The following is a 2,327-nucleotide window of genomic DNA, read 5'->3' on the forward strand; positions in this document are numbered from 1 at the left end:
CACCCCCCCCCCAGACCCTGCCCCTCAGCCCCGCCTCTTCCCGGCTGTTAACTCCCCCCAGGGCTGGGGACTCGACCCCTTCCCTGGGCAGCCCCTTCCCAAGGGGAAGGAATTGTCCCCAATGGCCAACCTCACCCTGCCCTGGCACAACTTGAGGCCATTTCCCCTCATCCCATCGCTGTTACCTGGGAAAAGGAGGGACTGGGAATTACAGGGCTGCCCCTGGGGACAGGACCTCCATGGACGCACTGGGGGGCTCACGTGTCCTGCCCCCCCCAGGAGAAGGCAGAAACTATGCAAACCCTCTCTCTGGATTTTCTTTTTATTTTTTTCCCCTTGCAAGATGAACCTCCTGCTGCCTGAAGCGTGCTCCAACACCACCGTTACAGCCCTGGAAAGGAGCACGGCTGAGCAGCACCGAAATAAATCCAGAAGTGGAAGTGATGTAAAGCACATTTGCTCCGAAGACCCTGCTTTTGCTGAGGAACGAAGACCTTCAAACAAATGGCACGCGCGTTTTTCAAATGCGCAGAAAGCCTTAAGATACACTTCATAAACCCCTTATTAAACTGAAGTTTAATTTCGCCTCCCCAGTAAGCTGCAGTACCAGACCCGGCCAGCGGTGATTTCAACAAGGTGCTTGAGAAACGGCCACGGATATTGCAGATGCTCTGCTGATGGGCAGGAGACAACCACACGGCAATTAAAAGGAGTTTCACCTCGAGTCTCAACACCGCCCCCCCCCCCCCCCCCCTCTCTCCATAGAACTCATACACAGTTTTATGCGTCCATACTGTAAGCACCATCTGGTCATTTAAAACTGGACTTTAAAAGATAAGTGTCTTATTTTCTGAAAGCCCAGTTTACTACAGGCTTTTAGAGAACATAAATTTATATATAATTGTATTTTTATGGAAATGCTAGCATAAGAATAAATCCGATTTTCTGCATCAGCAGATAATTTTTAGTGATGATGCTTTCAGGATGACCTCAACAAATACGCTCCGCTCTTTTTTACATGAAGGGATAATTCACTTTGAAATAGGGAACGACATTCAGGACACACTTCACCCCTACCTATAAAACTCAAAATTAATTAAGCCATCTGGATCACCAGGGGATGGGGAGAGAGGGAAGGGGAAACACCATCACCCAAAGCTTTTTACATCCCTATGACCCCATGCCCGTTACTCCTTGGTTTTAAACAGACTCCACAGCTGCGAAAAGGTCCTGGCTATGCCATTATACACAGCTTTTATTTTATTTCGTTTCTGCCGCCACGGATGGTAAAGAATTTGGCGCAGCACAAAGCGCCTCCTACGCCCGCCTTGCGGCTCCAGGGAAGAGCAGGAGATGCTGCAGGTCGAGTCCGGCAATGCTGCTGAAATATTTAGGTTTTATGAACTATAAATGAACTGAAGAGGACTCGGAAAGAAAAGAGGAGTATTTTCAGAGAACCATCGCGTTAAGCCCGCCTGGATGATGTCCTGTGCACCCTGCTCTGGGTGACCCTGCTTTAGCAGGAGGGTTGGACCAGATGATCTCCCGAGGTCCCTTCCAACCCCTGCCAGTCTGGGATTCTGTGAAGTCTCAGCCGTCACCAAAAAAAAAAAAAAATCTAAAAATGAGAGTGCAGGAGAGAAGCTTATTCCACGTTAAATGGAGAGATGGGGTTTTATTCAACTGTGGAAAAAAAGAATTCTGAATTTCAACAGTAGAGAGAAGTCATTTAAACCCACAAAGGGACTGCGTTAAATTGGTTTATCCCCTTGCTGCTCTTATGAAAAGGATTTCATCGTACCCTACTTAAAAGATTCAAGGTGTACAACACGGGAAAGTCAGTTTAAGGTATGAAGCAATATATCCAAGCGACCCACGTTTGTTTGCTCCTCCTTTTGCAGGAAGCCTCGCAACACCTCCCGCCTAAACAGGAAGGCGCAGGCTGGTTATTGTAAAAGTCAATGCCGGTCCCACAAGTAATACCGGGGCTACAGGTTTTAAAAGGGCAAACGCTTTGCAGAAGCCTGGCTGAAATCCCCGGAACTCCGACACTGCATTACGGCTGCGAGCCCGGAGACCCGCTGCGGTTCTTGACGGCTGGACCAACAGCGCCCGCGCCGGCCGACAGCGACAACGCAAATCACCTATGAATTAATGCTGGCTTCACTTCACGCCGTTTATGCTTACATAGCTGCTGTACAAACCAGTGTATAACTTGCAATTACAGCGCAATGAAATAGCGCTGTAGAGAGCGCTCTTCGAGAGCGAACAGCTCGTTGGGTGCATTCAGAGGAGCGTGGCCAGCAGGGTGAGGGAGGGTCTCCTCC

This window comes from Egretta garzetta, unplaced genomic scaffold (assembly GCF_000687185.1).
Source record: "Egretta garzetta isolate BGI_Z169 unplaced genomic scaffold, ASM68718v1 scaffold331, whole genome shotgun sequence".
NCBI lineage: Eukaryota > Metazoa > Chordata > Aves > Pelecaniformes > Ardeidae > Egretta > Egretta garzetta.